The sequence below is a fragment of the Macaca nemestrina genome (assembly GCF_043159975.1).
Source record: "Macaca nemestrina isolate mMacNem1 chromosome 4 unlocalized genomic scaffold, mMacNem.hap1 SUPER_4_unloc_8, whole genome shotgun sequence".
In the NCBI taxonomy this organism is placed as follows: Eukaryota; Metazoa; Chordata; class Mammalia; order Primates; family Cercopithecidae; genus Macaca; species Macaca nemestrina.
The window spans coordinates 106,465-127,554 of NW_027257562.1; positions in this window are offsets into that span (position 1 = coordinate 106,465).

Sequence of the window (21,090 nt, forward strand, 5' to 3'; positions counted from 1 at the left end):
TTTAGAGTCTGGGCTACCTTGGTGGTTCCTGCCTTTATGTCCCTAGCTCGTGGCTTCGTCCTTGTGTCTAACTCACAGGCAGACAGATGGAAAGGGAAGTTGTATTCAGCCAACAGCTTGATCTTATTCTGAAGGCTCAAATCAACTGGGTATTTGGAGACTTGTGTGCAAATTGGCATTTTTGGTTTTTAAACACAATGTCTTATTTGTACTTCAAATGGATAACTGATTCTCTTGGAAAAAATATAGCCATAAAGATGGTTCTTTAAAAAAAAAAAAAAGGAGTGGGTGTGAGAGAGTGGCTTAGAAATTACACCAGTAATGGTTGTGCGTGGTGGCTTAAGCCTGTAATTCCAGCATTTTGAGAGGAGGAGGCAGGTGGATCCCCTGAGGTTAGGAGTTCCAGACCAGCCTGGTCAACATGGTGAAACCACGTCTCTACTGAAAATATGAAAATTAGCCAGGCATGCATGGTGACAGGCACCTGTAATCCCAGCTACTTGGGAGGCTGAGGCAGGAGAATCACTTGTACCCGGGAGGCAGAGGTTGCAGTGAGCCGAGATTGCGCCACTGCACTCCACCCTGGGTGACGTTCAGAAACTCCATCTCAAAATAGAAAAAAAAAACACCCCGGTAACGGAAACCTGACTGCGTCATCTGTGATGGAGATGGGGGATTATTTGATTTTTAGTGACAGGATGAACTGGATATGTTTGCAGTATTGATCTTGACAAGGGAAATGGTGAGAACCAAATGTGCCGCCCAGCTTGGGCCTTGCCGTTGGCAGAAGACCCTGGCGGGCAACAGATTGGAGACTCGGAGACCCAGGGGAGAATTCTCACGCTGTGACGCTGGTGCAGTGCGTGCTTCTGGACTCCTGCTGGAGGGAGCGGCCCCTTTGCCTTGCAGGCTTTGGTGCAATGGAGACCTTAGGACCTGCCCCTCCTGGCACACCTGTGGGTGTGGCGAGCAGTGCCAGGGCTGAGGCACATTTGGTGAGCCAGGAATGTGGGTTGGGAGAGGCTGCACATGCCGGCAGGCATCTGCTCCAGCAGCCGAGGGTTTCCGCAAGGGGGCAGGGCGTTGGTTTTCCTCCTTGAATTTGGGTGGAGAGGGTGTCCTGGGGTGCTGTGTCTGCACTTGTGTTGCTCTGAGGTCAAGTTGTGGCCTCGAGTCCCTGTCCCTCTGCCAAAGTGAGGGTTTGTCCCTTTTCACGTCAGATTTCCCTTGGGTCTGGGTCTCTAGGAGTGGGGTGCATTCCAAGGGGGCGTGAGCACGGTGGACGCGCGTGGGCCTCTTCCTTTCCCCCCAGCTCCTGGGCTGTGTGTGAAGAGCTGCCCAGCGGAATCGCTCTCCTGCCTGGTGTTTCATTCACCAGAAATCGTTCTCACTGTGGACTCTTGAGTCAAATGTAATCCAGGAATGGAACGTGCTGTTGCTGGATGCCACACACAGCTTCAGGAGCTTAGTTGAGGATTATATGATCTTACCCCACACCTTAAAAGTAAAGACTATAGTTGTCAGGCCTCTGAGCCCAAGCCAAGCCATCGCGTCCCCTGTGACTTGTACATATATATGCCCAGATGGCCTGAAGTAACTGAAGAATCACAAAAGTGCAAATGCCCTGCCTGGACTTAACTGATAACATTCTACCAGAAATAAGTGAAAATGGCCGGTCCTTGCTTAAGCGATGTTTTTTTTTTTTTTTTTTTTTTTTTTTTTTTTTTTTTTTGTGAAATTCCTTTTCCTGGCTCATCCTGGTTCAAAAATCTCTCCCACTGAGCTCCTTGTGACCCCCACTCCTGCCTGCCAGAGAACAACCCCCCTTTGACTGTAATTTTCCTTTACCTATCCAAATCCTATAAAACGGCCCCACACTTACCTCCCTTCGCTGACTCTTTTCAGACTCAGCGCGCCTGCACCCAGGTGAAATAAATAGCCATGTTGTGCTCACAAAGCCTGTTTGGTGGTCTCTTCACACGGATGTGCATGACAATAGTTAAGGGGATACTGAAGTTTTTGGCAGCTCCAAGAACTTTTTCAGTTTGTGTCAGGACATTTTAGGCAGAAGGAAAAGCTTGCTCAGAGAATCTTACAGAAATGTTTGGTGCAGCGCCATTAACTCGTGGAATAAATGTGTAACTTTCCGTGGCGGCCCTCTGGAAAGAGATGCACTTTGAGTGCACCCTGGTCTGCTCGCTACAAGAATCGGCCGTGTCACCGCGCTTTCTGTGGGTCTGCAGGTGTGCGTGGTTCATTGCTCTGCACTGTGGCCATGGAAGGGAAGATGATCTGGAACGCTGGCGACAGTTACCAGTGTGTGTTGATGTGTGCTGCTTTCTACAGTGGAGAACATTTCTGTTTAATAAACATCTCATCACGATGATGACTGCAAGATATTTGAGCCTCATTCAAGAGTGTTTCTGGGTTCCTTCTGTTTTTAATCTGCTTTCTAGCACTAGGCAAGTGAAGACATAGAAAGTAAAAACCCATCGAACTTGTAGAGACATGGTGTTGTGTAGGAACAGACTGTAGCCTCTGGCTCTGTTTAAAGATTGTAGTAAACCTCTTACCTGGGATGGCCAGGGTGTAAATTATCTTGTTTAATCGAAATGTGAATGAGTCAAAGCTGGCGCCTGCATTGTTGATGAAATACCAGATTTTAAGGGAACATGTCAATGTACCATAAGATGCCAGCAAAGTTCCTCGATGAGGTTCGGCGCGGGCTTGGAGGAGCTGGGCCTTAGGTCACCAGGGTCGTCTCTGGGAGCAGATGCTCAATGTGGGCATTAGTCACTTAGCCTTTCCAGAGCCGAGGAACAGCTTGCTGTGGTGGTTTTTGGAACCTGTATTTTGAGTCAGTTTGTCCCACTTGACTCGAAGTTGCTGCTCAATTTCAGACCTTTGCCTCCACCATGAGCTCGTTTTCTTGTCCCCTGATAACTGCCTCGGTTGCCTCAGCCTGACATTCGAGCCTCGTCGTTCATGGACACAGGCTCCGTGGTGGGGCAAAGGCCGCGACTCCGGCTTGCACAGTTCCGTGCCTCTCACCATGGTTTATCATATCACTCCCGGGACCTCCTGTTTAGAGGAAGAGTGTCCCTTTCCTGCAGGCCCTGTGTGGTGTGGAAACCACCCCTACCTACCTTTCTCCTCTTTGAACTGTACCGTGAAGCTATTTCTGTTCTAGTCAACCGTCAGAATTTAAGGAACAGTGATTTATGTAACTTATCACACGCTTCTCAGCAGTTCTTTATGAATTTCATTCTATTGTGAAATTATTGCAGTTTTCATGGCTATGCTGGTCTCACGTTGTGGCCCTTGGTAACTACCTTGAAATGAATTGCCTTCTCCATTGTGTGTTAAGGTTGTGTCTGGGAGCTGTCGAGGCCTCACCTCTGCTTGGGGAGGTGGCTTTGCTCTCCTGACAAGAGGAAGAATCTTATTTAGAGCATTTCTAATGTGGTTTTTGTTTCCAGACAGAATTACTTTTTTCACAGACACGGCCACTAAAGTCATAAATTATGCTCAGGATGGACACACGGGTCAGCTGACAGAGTGGAGTCCAGAACAGACCCAAAGATGCAAAAGCAGTTCAGTAGAATTTGAGTCTTTTCAACAAATGGTGCTGGAATTATGGGACAGCTGTATGCAAAAGAGTGAAAACAGGGAGAAATTCCTGTATGAAAATTAAGGTGGACCATAGCCCTGAATGTAAAATACCAAACTACAAAACCTGTAGAAGAAATGGAAATTGGAAATTGTCAAGACCTAGGGTGAGAGCTCTTAGCCATGATACCATGATCCATAATCAAGGAAGAAAACAAGTAAGTAAGACTCATCAAAATTAAACTTCTAATATAAAAGACACCCCTAGGGAATTGAAGAGACACATTTTCGATAGATGGGGAGAAGATGTCTATGAACCATGCAGCCGGCAAAGGACTCATATCCAGAATGCACAGGACTCCCACGGCTCATGACAGAGAACAAACCACCTGACTTAAAAGCGGGAAGAGACCTGAACAGATGCTTCACTGAGAAGGATGGGAGGATGGCCTGAAAGCATCTGAAATGACCTTCAGCGTGACTGGTTGCACCGAGATGTGCACCAAAGCCGCAGCGAATTTGTTCACACCCCTGCTGGAGCGCCTGACTAAGGTCTTCCGACAGCCCCAGGTGCTGGTGAGGACAGGCAGTCGAGACTCCTGTGCGATGCTGGGGTTCAGCAGGGTGCAGACAACTTGGCGGTTTCGTATAAAACTGAACTCACACAAACGTGGGGCCCGGTGACCCCACTCCTGGGTATTTACCCTAGAGAAACAGAAGCTGATGTTTAAGAAAAATTGTGCCCAGATGTTAATAGCGCTGTCTATAGTTGCCCAAAACAGGTTACAATGTGCTACAGCCATACGTGGAATAATAAACATCCAGCAACCCTGAGGCCTGGCTGTTGATCACAGGACACCGTGGGTGCACCTCCAAGCACGATGCCCAGGAAATCGTGATTTTGCGAGTGTTTTGCCACAACACTCGCAAAAGACAGACTCGGAGGATGGGAGAACACAGAGACGGTGGTTGCTGGGAATGGGAGGGTATGCTTATGAGGCCCCGTGAGTGGGTTTGGGGCTGCTGGACTGTTCTGCTTGTGTGATGATGATTATGGGAATATTTGTGCCGAAATTCACAGAACTGAACACTGTCCGCTTTACAGTAATTTTTAAAAAGCGGTAATATGCTCATTTTCAGTACTGTTTTTAATGGAAGATGGAGTTTGCAGACAATTCGTTAGGGCAAGCCTGTCTCAGGAGTTTGTAGATGATTCGTTAGGGGCCTGTCTCAGGGCCCTTGGGTTGGGTTGGGTTGGGTTGGGTTGGGTTGGGATGGGTTGGGTTGGGTTGGAAAAGCCTTCCCTGTTGCAGGCAGTAGCATGGGGCATGGAAAGGATATCGCCAAGGAAACACGGAGAATCCTTTGAGGAAGCATGTGTATTTCTAACTTGCTATAAGATAGAATTGGAATTTGTAATGGTTTTGTTTTCTAGAGTCTTGGTAGAATAGGGAAGACAGTGTAATAAAAGCTAATTTTGAAATGAAGAATTTTAAAGATTTTCAACAGAAATAGCTCTAGGAAGTCACCCTGGAAATGTTTTTAAAGATGTTCAGGAGCAATAGCTCTAGGAAGAGTCACTCTGGAGTTGCTTCTTGAGCATTGGTTTTCTGGCTGTATCTTCCGACTTTCATTTTTAAGTTTTGCTGTGAGTTGGGGATGTGTGGGAATAACCATCCCCAGGTGTTGGGTAGGAGTGGCCCTGCAGGAGGGTGCATGTGCCCCAAGGCCTGGGGCACTGTTTCAACCTAGCATGGAACATAGGAACTCTTGTCAGTGGCTGGAGTAAGAGTACCAGCCTGGAAGGCTGGGGGAGCCCTGGGGTGGTCTGGGCACTGTCCTCCCTGCCTGCAGGATGGCAGCTGGAGGAGCTCGAAGGCTGCCTGCCTCATGGCTGTCAGCGCAGCAGCCCTTCCTGGCCCTGGAGCAAGCTTTTGGTCCATGAGTCTCTGCACCGGGACTTGCCTCCTGGGACCTCCGCCACTGTCTTGAGGGCCCTGGTGCCACTTTCCCAGTGGGACCCAAGCCTCAGGCAGCTGCGACCCCAGATTCGGTTGCTTTCCCTGCCATCTCATTCCAGCACGAGTGCTCACCCCACTCAATGCAGAGCCTCAGGTTCCCTCAAGATCCCCAGAGATGGAATCTCCCAATTTAACAAGATAGTTGGTGACAAGATTTGAGCGGCACTGATTTAACTCAGCTCCCAGAGTTTAAGTTCTCAAGACACAGTCTTGCTCCTTCCCTGGCCTCATCCTGTGTAGCTGGTGTGGATGCGGGGTTTCTGGAGGGTGGGGCTGAGGCAGGTCAGCAGCAGGGGGATGGCTCATTATCGATCCCTCAATGCCTTGAGGATAACTAGGATTAATGACCTTTATAGGGTTGTAGGTTTGGGGTATATACATATACATGTGTGTGTGTATATATATATATATACACATACATACATACATACATATAAAACGAGTTGGATTTCACGTGGGGCAACCTACAGCAGTGTGGCCTCACCAGGTGCCCAGCAAGACACCTGCTGACACTGTTACTGTGTGTGTTCCCGTCATCCCACGAGGTGGACACGGTTATCACCACATTTTTCTGACATGAAACTTGGAGAGGAGAGGGTTTAGGAAACTCCTGAAGCCACATTGTCAGCGGGACCCGGGTGGTCTGGCCTTAGATCCTGCACTGTTTGCCCCTCGCCACGCTGTCAGCAGACCTGGGTGGTCTGGCCTTAGAGCTCACGCTGATCGCCCCTCCCTGCCACGTTGTGGGGTTTTTCCTGCTTCTGGGCAGCATTTGATAGCTTGTGAAACAAGACCAAGACTTGCCATGAGTGGATATGCCATTATCTGAGATCCAGAACGTTTCTGGACCTGGCATTGCCAACGTCACGTAAGGGGAGGTAAAAACATTTTCTTTGTGGTCATTGGGGCTCCTGAAACGGTGTTTTTCCCAGTGAAAATTGACTCATAAAAATCTGTTAACTCAATACTATGTGAACAGGAAGAGGTGTGTTGGGCTCTAGTTAAATGTCTCAGAGCCACAGAAGTAAATGAGGGCACCTTCCAAGCACAACCTCCCGGAGGGGAGGCCAAGGACGTTTGCCTGGAGGGTTTGCCATGAAGCAGGACTCGGGCAGGTCTGGTCTGTCTGGAAAGGCCTCTGCCATGATGTAAGTTAGTTGAAGTAGTTGAGGGGTGGTGGCGTGAGGTCGGTGGTCCCCAAGGAAGCCCCTAGCAAGGCCGGTTTCCGTGGGATGGAAAACTGCCGTTCAGTGGCTGTACTCCTGGCTTCACTGGTCTGATGTACAATCCTGCACTTGGGTACTTGGATCCCAGCCAGGTCAGATGGTTGTATCGTGGAGCAGCGTTTGTGTCAGTAGAGAGCAGAGTGGTGGTTCCCAGAGGCTGGGAAAGGACAGAGGTGAGGCCCCTGAAGGATGCTGGTCTTCCTGGTTTAGGGGTTTGGGGCTCAGCCACCTTCCTGTGTCCGTGTAAATACCCAGGATCATTTTCGCTTGCCCCACTTTAGTTAAGCATTGGAGCTTCAGGATGTGCGTGCCCACGTCACCTGGGCCGTGATCCTGGAGTTGGGTGAGACTGATTCCCGGGTTTATAGAATTACTCTGGGATTATTAAAAACAGAAGCACTTGAGGCATTCATAATGCTATTTCCTGAACATAATTTATGTTCAGTTCTTCAGAAACATTTCTCTGAGGAAGCATCTATAATTTTTGTTTTCTGCCACTCAGTGCTAGAAAGAATTGTGCAACACTCAAGTGAGTGGCATTATTCCCCTCCCTCCACCATGCAAGCAAGATTAAAGGTACCTCTGGCCCCCCTCAGTCTTCTCACCTGCAGGGCGCCTGGCGTGGCAGTGTGCTGCCTTCCGTCTTCTTTTTGGGGAGAATTAGTCATGTTTGTGTGTACTGCTCAGCTCAGCCTGGTGCGGTTGTGTGGGTGAGGAGCTTGGTTGCTAGGTGACCCTCCCAGGCCTGCCTCCCACCTCCCTAGGCCTTGTTCTAAACTGACAGATAACCAGTGTGTTTTGGAAGAGGACAGCAGCAGGGCAGGAGAAAGTTTATTCAGACTTTCTCCTTGCCCTGGTGTTTGAGCCCTCATCCAGCCTGGGCCCTTCTACGGAGCTGCCTTTGTGTGTTGCAAACCACTCCCTCCCAATAACCGTGCTTTCAGAGGTTTGGAAATGTGAATTAACTCATCTTCAATTTAAAGCGTACTATTAAATTTTCATGTTGAAACTGATGTATTTTATGGCCTTTATTTGATTTCTCTTGATTTTTTTTCCCCATATGAGACATTGCATCTTAAGGGAGACAGGCTGGTGTTGGCCCCCTTTCCTAAGGATGGAAGTGAATTCTGAAAGCCCTTTATGTAGGCAGCGAAATAATCAGGGAACCTTTATTATAGCTCTGCCTGTCCATGTAAAGCGAGCACGACTCATAAGCAGGAAAAAGTGCAGCCCGGGGGCAAGGTGAGCCCTAATGCTGCCTGTGCCTCGCCTCCCTGCCATGAGGAACGGAAGTGCAAGCGCAGGTGGTTGAGTCAGCCTCCAAGCCCAGCCTGCGCCCCCCTCACATCCCTCTGCATCTGCAGGGGCACAGGCCATGCTGCCACCCCTCGCTCAGTGCCAGGGCTGATGCATCAGGAACAGGGGGTGCTGTCCGCCCCTTGCTCGGTGCCAGGAATGATCTGTCAGGATCCCTTGTGCTCATCTGGTCCTCACGTCTTCATCACCAGCCTCCTGCTGGTAACGGGCTTGTTATTACCTTGGTATGTGTTGTGGGGCAGTGCTCAGTCCTCCGAGGGAGGGAATCGGCCCTTAGCCAATTCACATTCAACAGGACCGGGGAATGGGTTCTTGTTCCATGTCCTGGATCCCAAGAAGCCCTTGTCCTGGACCCTGTAATGCCCGGGGTCTTCCTGAGAAACGCTGGTGCCACTGGAGCACAGCCCGGCCCCCTCCAGTTTCTCTGCTTTGTAACTGCACTTGTGTTTAGCAGGTCTTCCAGGACTTAGACGCTGCTTGGTGTGAGCCAGGTTTTGTGTGGAAAGAGGACAGGTCCGAGTCGACAACCAACCAGCCCAGAACCATCTTTTATGCTTCCAGATTCTGTGGCCAAAAACTTACCCGTGGACATTGAGGGTGATGCATTTCTGCTCCAAGACGTCTGTGGACTCAGCTGGAGGGATGGAAAGGATGTGGAGCCTCTTCACTCCTGGCCTGGCCTTGGACCTGCTGTGCAGCCTCTCAGTGGCACCACGGCCCCCTTGTGTCACAGCAGTCTCGGGTTCGTGGCACTGCCTCAGGATGTCCCAGGCTTCATGATGTCCAGGCTCCCCTGGCATGGCGACCTCAGGTGGGTGGCACTGCTCTGACGGACGTCCCAGGCTTCATGATGGTAGGGCCTCCTTGTGCCATGGTGGCCTCAGGATGGTGGCACTGCCCCAGGGTGTCCTAGGCTCCAAGGCCAGTGTTCCATCCAGCGAAGGGAAGTTGTACTGTAAGGTCTAGTCTCGGAAGGTTCCTGGGGTCCTATCCTTCAGAGTGGTCCTACACTCACCACAAATCAAGCCAGGGGAGGCCCTGCCAGAATTTGCAGCTGTGTTTCAGGTGGTTCCACAAGGCCTCTTTTATTTTGGCCTAGTCAGGTATATAATTCTTTTTCTCTTTGGTTTTATTGAGACAGGCAAAAAAAAACCTTTTTGTTGCCCAGGCAGTGGTGTGAGCACAGCTTACTACAGCCTCAACCTCCCAGGCTCAAGCGATCTTCCTGCCTCAGTCTCCTGAGTAGCCAGGACCCACAGGCACATTTCCCACATGTCCCCATGCCTGACTTATTTTTGTATTTTTTGTAGAGATGGAAGTTTGCAATGTTGCCCAGGCTGGACTCGAACTCCTGGACTTAAGCAGTCCAGCTGCCTCAGCCTCCCAAAGTACTGAGATCACAGGCATGAGCCACCGTGCCTGGCCAAGTGTGTTTCTAATTTCAAAATTAAGAGGACCCCCAGCCAGTTAATTACGTCTCTTTTGGAGCATGCTGCTTATAGTACATCAGGAAAAATCCTCCAGAACTTGGAAAGGGGGCTGGACAGACACAGCCCTTTGAGGTTGTCTGATAAACCCCTGGGGTCTTTAACCATCTGGAGGGATGTACCATGTCAGACGCACTGTTGTCGACCGGCTGAAGCCCAGGTTTCATGAGGTTTTGTGTCGGCTTGTAGTACTTTCTCTGGCAGAGATGCGAGTGACTTCTGCTCACTGAGAGGCTCAACTCAGAGACTTCATGGCCTGAGGGACGGCAGGCTGTTTGAGCTGATCGAGCAATCTCGCGCTACCTTTATTTTCTGAAACGCCTATGAGTGACTTCTCACATGGTCTTTGAAGCGGCTTCATGCCCGCGCTCCTTGGTAATGATCGAATGCTTTTTTTGACCCCTCGTCCCCTTTCTTTGGGATCTTCCAGTCTCAGTTCTCATGTGTTCTGCTTCTACGGTAATTTCTGAAGCTGCTGAATGTAGAAAGCACTGAGGAGGCTGTGCTCCCACCCCTGTGAGTCTTCCAGGCATCATCCTCTCCCCTTGGCGAGGCGGCGTCCATGGCACACCGAGGAGGCTGTGCTCCTGTCCCCCGTGAGCTTTCCAGGCGTCCTCCTCTCCCCTCCAAGGGGGACAGGAGGAACCTTTCAAACCCTTCTTAAACTTCTTTTCATGTCTTTGTTTTAACAGATTTCTTTGTATCTTCTCCCTTATCCAGAAATGAGGGTGAACGCTGAGTTATTCACGGGAGTCAAGAAACCACACGCAGCCCAAAGTGACGTTGGTTTCCCTGAAATGATTTGTGTGTGTTCACCTTAAAATGCAACTCAGTAAAACAGGTGTGTTTTGAGGAAAAATTTTAAATTACCCAGGTAAAAATGTGACAGTTAAATTTCATCGTCTGTGCGGGTGTCCACAGCCCCCTTCTGTGATTGCGTGTGAGTTTGTGACTTGTGGTTATTTTTGAAGAAAGAAAATCTGTCGCTGAGGACTTTAGAGGGTGTGCTGGGATTGTGTAGGGTGGACATCAGGGGCTTCAGTGTGTGGCTTCCTTGAAGAGGTTCAAATTAAGGCTGAGAGTCTCTACTCCAAAATGCTCCAAAACCTGAAACATTCTGAACTTCCTCATGACACTCGAAGGAAATGCTCTTCGGAGCACTTTGGATTTCAGGCTGGGGATGGTCAACTGGAAAGTGAAACATTGCAAGACCCTTCTGGCCCCGGGAGCTTGGATAAGGTCATGAAGGGGGCCTGTGCCGGGTGTCCCTGGAGTGTGAGGCAGCCTGGGCTCGCTGAACTGGTTTTTGTAGGAGCCACAGAAGGGAAAGAGCGTCAAAGTGGCCACGTCTGGCTCCTGAGAAGGCTGGACCAGAAGGAGGTGGGCACAGAGGGCAGCAGTTGTGTCCCCAGGGTCCTGGGCTCCTGTCCCTGGTGGAGTTGAGAGCCTTCTCTAGTTGTGGCCTCTCCCCTGTCAGCAGCCACTGAGGCCTGAAGGGAGAGGAGGGGGCTGAGGAGAGGAGGAAGGATAGGCCTGCTTCTGGAGAGGGCCAACATCGGCCTGTGCTAGCCTCGTTTGTTACTCCTGCGTCCAGGGTGCACGGCCGTGTCTCGTGGTGTAGCGGTTCCCGGAATGCACAGCGTTCTTGTCTGCAGTAACAGCTTTGTCTCCGACCCTTGGAGGCAAGTTACCTTTTTCCCCAGTGAAAAGAGGTAGAAAATCTTATAGAAATGCATGTGCTCTAATGTCTATTTTCTGATAACACATGGTCGCTTAGGCTAAATCTTTGGGAGGTCAAGGCAGGAGGATCACTTGAGGCCAAGAGGTTCAATACCAGCCTGGACAACATAGCAAGACCCCATCTGTATAACAGAAAAATTAGCTGAGTGTGGTGGTGCGTGCCTGTGGTCCCTGCTACTCTGGAGGCTGAGGTGGGAAGATCACTTAAGGTTACAGTGAGCTGCGATTGCTCCACTATACTCCAATCTTGGTGACAGAGCCAAGACCCTGTCTCAGAAAGAAAAGTTAAAAAAAAAAATCCAGAAATGTCATTGTCTTTTTAAATCATCCGAAAAGAAAAATCTTTTTTTTCTATGAATGTAAAGGGAAACTGATACGATTCTTTCCTTGCATTGTTTCTCCTTTTCAAATATTTACAGTAGTCCGTCCACATCGTCTCTCATCTCATTACAAAGCAGCAGGTGTCTTCGAGGTTAGTGGTGTTTCTCTGTGTCACACCTTGGAGAACAGCCAGCATGAAACCTCTTACCACAATCGTGCGCATCGTTTGTAGTCCCAATTAAAATCCTTTCCAGAGATGCCTGTGCTGCTTATTATAGCAGAACTTTGGTTGTGCTGAAACGTGCATTCAGCTAATGGTTTTAAGTTCATATCTGAGATGATGTTGTATAATTCATGAAGCATGTGGGATCAGTAATGATTGAAGATAATTCTGGCTGATGTCATTTAGAGGATATTTTTCACTTCAAGTTAAAGTTTCCTTCGCGATAGTCATTTTGGGATTCATTTAACTATGTGCTTTATTTCATAGCTCAAATTTTCATTTGTCATTTCATAACATAGGATTTTGAAAGCAGATTTGGCAAAATATTTCTAACAAAATGTTTGCTTATGACGTCCTAAGGAACAACACTCAGAATTGCTGGTAACTGTGGTACATTTTAAGGCTGATGATAGAAGTCACTTGAACGGGAAGGGGTGCTTTGTGAGGCAGATGGGGTTTGAACCCCGACCCTCCTGATACACCAGTCCTAACCCTGGCCTTCTCTCCTCTCCACTGGGAGATGAGAAGGTGCCAGCATCCACCTCACAGGCCGTCCTGAGAACCTGGGACTAAGGGCTTGTGTTCCTCTTGCAGGTGGTGCAGATGTGGGGGCTTGAGGATATACACACTGCAGGCTGCCAGTGTCGGGGTAATCCAGTTTTAGTCATAAAGGTGGGATTTGCTTTGCTCCCCTGCTGACCAGGTGCGGTGCCGCTGTTGTAGCAGGTGTGTGGATCCTCTTGGGTGGTCCTCAGGTGGAGAAGGAGTCACTGATTCGTATTCCCAGTGTTAGATGTGAGGGGACCATGGACCTCATGTGTTCAGAGGGGAGGAGTAAAAAGCTTCCCTTGTAATTTCAGGACTGTCTATCCCAGGAATGCCAAACCACTGGCTTTCACCTTATGCTGTCATAGGTGACACTGTACGGAAATGAGGACTCCTATTTCGCATACCTGAGCCAGTACCCGTCTCCCTCCAGGGCCGTGGCTGAGCCCTCTTGATTTCTCTGGGTTGCCAGCCTTGGGGATCTGTAAGCCCAGTGATGTCTCCGGTCTCGGCCCCCGCTCCCCGTGGGGACAGGAGGTGGCTTCAGGAGGCTGGTGATGAATGCCTGAATGAAGCCGACTTGTGACTGCAGTTCTGTCTAAGGGCCTCCCCGGGTGTTAGATGTCAGTAAATGACACCTGTGTGTGGATCTCATGTGCTGAGAGAAACAGTGGGGGAAACCAAAGCTTGTGGAGTCTGCAGGTTCTGGACTTGGGGGCGTGTGCACCTGTGTACTTGGTGAGGGGTGTGATGTCTGGAATGAGTGTGCACGTGTGTCACGTTTGTGCATGTGTGGTGAGTGTATTTAGCAGGCGTGGGTGGAGTGAGCATGTTCATGTGTGTCGTATGTATTTGAGGATGTGTGTGGAGTGTGTACATGCATCACATTTGGTGAGGGTATTTGAGGGTGTGTATGGAGTGCATACATGCGTTTGCGTGTATAGTATTGGGTGAAGGGATGGCATGTGTGGAGTAAGCATGCACACGTGTGTGCTGTGTGTGGGGTTTCTACGTGGTCCTCCCCTGAGCCTGCTCCTGGGCCCTGCTGTCCTGGCAGTTTTACAGTTTGGTGTGTCTTTGATTCCGGAAGATTCTGGAACCAAATTCTGAAGCTGTGATCACAAACTTGCAGCCCTGGAGGACGCTGGCCCATGGAGCTGGCACGAGGATCTCTGTGCTGGCCTCTCCCTGGGCTCTGTCCACAGAAGAGCATGTCCGACGATTGAGCTGTGCGGGTCTGTGGCTCCCCAGCCTCCAGTCAGCCCTCGGTTCTGCCCTGCCTCTGTTTTTCTTGCTGAGGGGCTCCGGGAAGTGGTGCCTGGGATGGCATTTTCACCCTGGGGTTGCTTTTCCAGCTGCCCAGGTGCTGGCTGTCTGAGGCCTGCTGTCATCCTGGGTGGACGGGGCTGTTGCGGGGGCATTCCTGAGCACCTGCGGGAAGGCAGGGTTAGGAAGTGCCAGAGGTGAGTGGCTTCCTCCCACACTTGATTTTCTGGAAAGTTCTGGGTCTCATATTTTTCCCTAAGGGAAGTTAGAAACTGAGTTTCTCTTTAGGGGAACGTCTTTGCAGCGTCTGTTGTTTGAATGTTCTCCAGGTGTGGAATACTCGGGGCCGTGTGTGTTTGGGAACATCCGTGTCCTGAGTGAATTCAGTAGGGAATGGAGAGAGGCCTCCTGTCAGCTTGGCCTCTGTTTCCTGCTTGTTGAGAGTTGACAGCTGCTGGTATCCCAGGTAGAGTAAAACACTGGGCAGTGTGGGATGGAAACGTTTGCTCTGACAAGGTCAGTGGGAAAACATCTAAACAAACGTCGCTGTTCTCCAGGCTTCTAGGGGTCGAGCTTGTTTTGTGGTGTTGAGGGAAAGCTACGCTTGTTCCTGTTCCTCACCATTTGAATGGTGTCCAGGGCTCGTTCCTCTGGAGAGGTGATGCACGTGAGTGGGGGTCAAGTCACAGGCTCCGAGGTTATTTGGAATCTGTCAACTGATTTCCTGAACACACAGGTGCTTGGTAAAGATATTCCTGATTAGCTAAAACATTTCAACAGGACGTGATAGCTGGTGGTTGTTTAAAGACTATCACAATTTTCCTGTTACTTTTTAAATGCCTGTTGAATCAGGGGGGATTCCCATACTTTTCTTTTCCTGTCTGCATACTTGATATTTTGTTTATTGTTTTTTATGTGGGTGTGCAGTTAACAGGATTTGGAAGCAGTCTCAGCCCTGGGGAGACTTCAGAGCCACCTCAGTCAGTGCTGAAGGGAGGCAGGGATTTGGGGGCTGCCTCCTCCATAGGACGGACACCAAGGGCCAGAGGTCAGCAATCTCAGTGAGGTCACAAAGACGGGCACACCCAGCACCCTGGCCCATGTGCCTCTCCTTCACGTTTGTCTCTGCTCAAACTGCTCTCCTGGGTCATCACGGGTGATCTCTAGGCGCGTGCTTGCTTCTTGCAGAAGTGGTGTCTGGCTGTGGTCAGTGTGGGCCCTCAGGACTTCCATGTTTTTGGCTCACATCAATATTGGGCAGTGGTGTATGTTTGTTTTGGAGTGGTAGATCGGGTGGATTTTGGCTTTACCAACTCATTTAATACCTGTTCTCCTAGGTATAATACCTGTTCGTAAGCCGCATGTTTTCCTAGGTGCTGGGGCCCTATCATAAGCCGCGTGTTCTCCTAGGCGCTGAGACCCTATCATAAGCTGTGTGTTCTCCTAGGCGCTGGGACCCTATCGTAAACTGTATTTGAGGGATCTCGGAGGTGCTCCTTATGAGGATCCGATGCCTGACCTGAGGTGGAAGAGTTGCAATTCAAAACCAACCCCCCAAAAAATTGTCTTCCATGAAACCCATCCCTGGTGCCAGAAAGGCTGGGGGACAGCTGGCCTAACGAGGGCTAAGATGTCAGTAGATTTTTGGACTCGGGCCTCAGTTGAAGAGGATTAGATTTTGAAAGGTGGGGATTGAAGGCTTCTAAAGGGCAGGTTTTCATCTCCAGTGGGGCCTCGGCAGAACTGGCTAGAACTGACCCAGAAGCTGACAACTAGTCAGGCTGGCTCACTACCTGTGTCCTGTGTGTGCAGCCTTGCTGTTTATTCAATTGTCTCTTGGGGTTGTGGATTCCATCCACAGCCTCAGAGTAGTGGAACCCATTACTTCAAGGCTGATCTTATTTAATTTTATCAAAAAGACATGAAAACCATTTAGTATAAATCTTCCAGATACCTGTATCCTTTCTTTTCCCAGAGGCTTTTAAGTATTGCAACTTAAAAATCTTCAAAAATAACTTTAAAGGAAAACTTCTAAGTACATTTTTGATGAGCACCCTTGACAGCTTTAATATGTGAAGTAAATTCCCTTGACTTTCGTATTCCTAGAAACTCGTTCATGTTTGCAGAAGACTTTGTATTTTGTTAACAGTGGCCACTGTTCGGTGACCATCATACCTGCCGTGGTCTCATTTAGAAAGTTGGATGTGGATGTATTAGCTTTTCAGACACAAAAACACATGGGCTGTTTGTTTTTGGTTTTGAATTTTTTGGGTTTTTTTTTCCCCCCAGCTGAATTCAAGAAAGGGAAACAAGCAGACAGAGTAAGTACCAGAAAGCGTCTAAGTGGTTGGGTGGGGGATCCTACTATGGTGTTGGGTTGTGTTCTGCCAGATATCACTCCTCAAAAAGCTGACCCTGAAAGGGCTGGCATTGCCCTCACCCTGTGACATTTGTCTGTCTCACCAGAAAATCAAGAATCTGCCAGAGTACTGTGAGTCAAATTCAGTCAGAACTCGATTAAATAAGAGGCTTTGTCTCAAAGGCCAAAACATGAGGACACATTTTTAATTTTTTTTTTTTTTTTTTTTTTTTGAGACGAAGTCTCGCTCTCTTGCCCAGGCTGGAGTGCAGTGGCGTGATCTCGGCTCACTGCAAACTCTGCCTCCCTGCTTCACTCCATTCTCCTGCCTCAGCCTTCCGAGTAGCTGGGACTACAGGTGCCCGCTACCAAGCCTGGCTAATTTTTGTATTTTTGGTAGAGACGGAGGTTTCACCGTGTTAACCAGGGTGGTCTCGATCGCCTGACCTTGTGATCCACCTGCCACCTCCTCCCAACGTGCTGGATTACAAGCGTGAGCCGCCACACCCGGCCGAAAATATGTTGCTTTACTGCCTCAGTCCTCAGTTGGGTAGTCTGTTCTTTGTTGTTGAAAGGCGCGCTCTGCGAGATGGGAATCTTCCGGTTGCTTACTTAGGGAATCCTGCCGGCTGTCATTTACTGGAGAGCGCAGTTTCCTGGCTGCCCTGGTCTTTGAGGGGACGGAGACTGAGGGGTCATTTTCCCACCTGGACCAACGTGTTTATTAAACCTGGCTTGTGGATCATTTGGATCTTTTTATGAAGGAAAAGCCACATCTGTGACTTTCAGATGAGTGGAAGTCGTGTTAAAATATATATATATCTTTGGCTACTATGGAGAAGTTTTGTCTTTGTGACCTGTGAATACAGTCACTGGAGAGCAGAATGTTCACGCCGTAGGTGCTTACAGTGTGCATGCAGAGTCACATTCTTCACTAGTATTACGTTAAAAAGTGACAAATAAGAGAAAAATATTTTTCCTCATTACAACCTCGGTAAGAAGCTGGCAGTACTCTTGTTTTTGGAGGGGTGTGAAGGGAATATTGAGAAAGTATAATCAACGTTAGACTCGCCCACTCTGCAAATCCTATGCCAGCTCGAGTGAGGACCCCGTGATGGAAAGATGCACCCCTCTCCCCGGAAGAAGTTGAATCTTTGTGGGGCTCAGGATGCCTGGTTCATCTCTATACAAAGGCAGAGTGTGAAACGCTGTGGAGACTGAGAGAAGAGATGTGGTTAACAAGTATGAGTGAGAAGTTTGGGGCTTGTTAGCACCTGGCGTGTGTGCAGCAAGCTTTGCTATCTGCACACGTGTGATCCTTGGAACACTGGTGTGTGGAGCCGTGAGGCTGTCGAGGGCCCCAGCTCCCGGCAGGCTGAGGAGTTCCCTGTTACCACCAGGATAACCGTGATTGAAGGCTGTCACTCAATCCCAAGTCCCGGAAGGGGCTCCTTTCCGAGAGGAAAACACCCCTGGAGCCTCGGGCAGAATTCAGTGATTTTTCATATAATGTTGCTTAGATTTCGCAAACATGAAACCAAGAACATATTTCAGAATGCTTATGGTCCTTTTGTAACCATGGAAACAAAGTAATTTGCAGTCGATGGACAGTTTGCCGAAGCTGAACTACCTACATCATGAGCACGGCGCTCTCCCTACCGCCTTCGGCCTTGCTCCGGTTTGCTGGGAAGGCTTTGCAGAGCCTCTTGGCTGGGATATTTCTCCCATGTCCCATGTTGCTACCCCTGGTCACAGCCATACTGCTGGGCACCTGCGCCGTGAGGACACTGAGTGGACACGAAGCCGCGGGGCAGCAGTTGGTCATGAGGCGGCATCCACATGGTCCAAAACAGGTTTCTGTTCATTAAGAATGATCGTTGCAATAAAAACAGAGTGAAAGAAAACCCTCTACTGACCTGAGAATGCGTCAGCTCTGTTGGGTGGGGAAGTGCAGTGAGGAAGGTGAAGACTGAAAGGAAATGAAGGAGGGAGAGGAAAGGAGAGAAGGGAAGTGAAAGGGGGAGGGAGGATGGGAGTGAAGAGGGAGATGGAGGAGGAAGAAGAGAGAGGGCGGTGGGCAGGAGCCTGGCAAATGAGTCCCAGAGCCGGTTCCTGACCGTCGTGGGTGCGTCAGAGCTGATCTTCCAGGGGAGGTGGCCTGGGAGGGCTGACCCTTAGGAAGTGAGGGCCGGGGGGAGCTGATTTTTTGGCCCTCAGCGGGGCTGTTGCTGACCTGAGATGCAGTCGATGGTTTTCCCGAAGAGGTCGTCTGCACAGCCACCGTTTGCTGCCAGGTTGGAGAGAGAAGTGCTCCCCATGGGTTCTTTCTATTTTGTGGATTTTTCCCAGTTTAGCTGAGCAGCCTGTCAGTGGAAATGTCAGGGATTACTAACATGTCTCCATTCTACAGAGCAGTCGGCCAGCTTCCGATCCTGTAGTTGTTGGGGGCACCACTCCCGTCGTGTCAGTGCTGGCCCAGCATGGAAGCTGCGGCCGGAGGCACTGGGAAACCTGCGTGGCTCTTGCTGCCGGGGTTCTGATGGGAGTCGTGCGCTGGAAGAGAGACGTCCTTTAGGCAAAGCCTGGTGAGGAGGGAGTGTTGCTGTTGCAGCAGTACATGGAATTTCAAATGACAAATGAAACAAGCTTTTAATTATGACCAGAGCTCTGGGCCCTGCTTTTCTTCAAATGGAAATGTTGTGCTGAAATGAATTTGCTGTTAATTGGTTGCCTCATGCAAGACGGAATGCTGGGAGCAAAGTAGAATGTGGACTTATCGACAGAGCTTCCTCCTCTCAGACTGTAATCAGTTGGATGGTGCTACACAGGAATACGTGAGAATTCGTGTGAGAAAGGCGATGGGTGCAGACCTGTGTGACCGGCAGGTGTGGGGAGAGGTTTGAGAGAAGCTTTTGGCTGAAGTGGTGTCAGGTGCAGGTGCTGAAGTGTGATGTCTGGCTGGATGGAAGAGCACATGCCTCTGGGCTGTGGGAAACAGAGGAGGAGGTGGGCAGACGTGAGTCATGTCTTAGGAATGGTAGCAATTCAGGCAGACCCAGGATCAGGCTCCCACGGGGGAGGAGTGGACATCAGGACCCAGGGAGCGTGGGATGGTGGTCACGCCCGGGCCTCTGTGGAGCTCGCTGCTGTGTCAGCAGGGCCTTGTGCTTGCCCTCCTTAAAGCTTTCCCTATCCATAAAATGGGCATGACAAAATCCACCTTGTGACACTGAAGCTTAAATGAGATGATCTACATGGTGTCTTCCTTCCCTTCCTGACACATCATAGACTCACAGCTATGGTAGCAGAGACAGACTGGATGGAATGCTGGAGCCACTTTGTGCCTGGTGAAGCTACATGGATTTGTGCAGTGCTGGCGACTGTCTCTGAAAGCTTTTGGTCATAGCAGTGGCAACCTCGAGTGGCTCTTGGCATACTTGAGTCTGTGGAGTGCAAGGTTGACTGGAGCTCCAAGGCCATTGATACTATCCAGGGATGAGCTGATGGGGCCTTAAAACATAGGGGAAGGCCGAGAGGACTTGGCTGCCAGAAGCATGCCAGAAGCATTGCAGATTTCTGGCTTCGAGAACTTGCTGACTTATGGATATAGGAAGGTAAACCCAGATGGCTCCAAAATTTTAAGTCCAGAAGAAAGGTGGGAGGGTACAATTGCTGATTAGGTCATGATCGCCCTGTCCCTTTCTTTCTGGCCATCGTTTCTCCTCCCTTCCCCTGCCTTTGTGAGCTGGAGGGCCTGAGCCTGCACAGAGGTCTATTTCATGGTAACGATGACCTGCAGTAAGAAATCTCTCCACTTTATTTTGCAGCAGTAGTTAAATAAATTTAAGGAGTGACGGTGTAGTGGTATTTGTTTTTGCTTTTTTTTTTTTTAAGTATCATTTAACTGAAAGTTATTCCCAATTTCACTGATCACTTTGAGAGGCTGAAACATGCTTTGATTTGTTATTTTGTGTTTGAGCTAGTTTATTTTCTCACAGGAATGCCAATTGTTCTGTTGTCACACATCATTAAGTATCTCAAATTGTGTTACTATAATACTTAGCTGAATTATCTCCCTTATTTTGGCTTTCAATAAACTAAAATCTGTGTGAAACACACAGGATGGTGCATCTCCATTGAGGGTTGTTCAGAAGTGTGACTTTTCCTGGCATGCTTGAGAATCAGTGACATTATTTTATAGAAACACTTTGCAACTGACACCAAAGCTAGAAGCTCCTGTAAAGGGCAGGGTAGGTGACGTGTTATGCTTTATGGGTCACAGAAGTCTCTACATATATTTCTTTTGTTAAAACTTCAAAGTGTAAAAATCACTTCTGGTTCCCTGGCCAAGGCTCGGTCGGGGATCATGGTTTGCAGACCCTTGACATCACCTTAGCTGAAAGCTGGTCTCCCATGCGGTTAGCAGGGGCCCACCTCATTGCTTCAGCCAGAAAGATGCTGCCCTCATGCTGGAATTTACTTCAAACAAACTTGAAAGCTCTGGCACCGCTGCTTATTTCCATACTGTTGCAGGCTATCTAAAATACGGAGGATGCCTTGGTGTTTTGATTTTGTTACTCCTCTTGAATGGCTCTGAGATGGCTCATCGCGAGTTAGACATTTGCAGAAATGATCAGGCAGAGCTGCAGTCATCTTGCAGATCAAGTGAAGTTTTTTCTGAAAGCTTGTTACAGGCTTAAATTTCTGACCCCTTTCCATCCACTGCTCTTGTATGATTGGCTTCTTTTTGCACCCATTTGGATCTGTGAAGCGTCTCCCCACCGTGGTAGAACTTTAGCTCTGATTTCATGTATGAGTCAGTATCCTCACTCCTCTTCTGCGAGGAGAAAGCGCTGCAGGTCCTGCATGGTTTCCATCCCCTCCCTGCACGCGGATGGATTGGGAGGTATTTGTGGTGTGTGAACTTGCTACCCCCAGAGGCTCCTTGTTCACTCCCCTGGACCGCACTCCCTAC